Genomic DNA, 740 nt, shown 5'->3' with positions numbered 1-740 from the left:
AAATTAATATTTAGTAATAAATGAATATAATTTATTATTTAAATTAAGTTGAATGTGAAGGATGTTATGAGAAAGGACTTTACACTTTTATTGTAACAAATTATTATAAAAAAATATTTTAACAAAAATGTAGCATTTTAAAGAGTTAATAAAAAATAAATAAATGATATGAAAAATGAATGTTTTTATTTTAATTAAGCTGTATGAGACTGATGTTAAGGGTCTTACAATTGTAAAAAAAAAAACAAACAAACAAAAAAACAATTATATTATTACAAAAAAGAAAGAATTGCAGCATTTTTAAAAATGACTTTTTTAAAGAATAATTTTTTCAATTTTTATATTTAAAGTAATAAAACATTAATATTTTTTTGTTCAATTCAATTTAATTCACCTTTATTTGTATAGCGCTTTTACAATGTAGATTGTGTCAAAGCAGCTTCACACAGAAGATTATAGTAAATTGGAACAGTGTAGTTCAGTTTGTAGTGTTTAAGTTCAGTTCAGCTCAGTTTAGTTCAGTTCAGTTCAGTTCAGTGTGGTTTAATAATTACTACTGAGAGTCCAAACACTGAAGAGCAAATCCAACGATGCGCAGCTCTACAGATCCCGAACCATGAGAATTAAAAAAACTTGAGAGAATCCAGTCTCAGTTGGGCACGACCATTTCTCCTCTATTTAGATTAAGTGTATTGAGAAGGGCATTACATTTGTAAAAAACTAAAAAATTATTATATTAT

This window comes from Danio aesculapii, chromosome 21 (genome assembly GCF_903798145.1).
Source record: "Danio aesculapii chromosome 21, fDanAes4.1, whole genome shotgun sequence".
Classification (NCBI taxonomy): Eukaryota; Metazoa; Chordata; class Actinopteri; order Cypriniformes; family Danionidae; genus Danio; species Danio aesculapii.
This window is presented reverse-complemented; position numbering follows the sequence as displayed.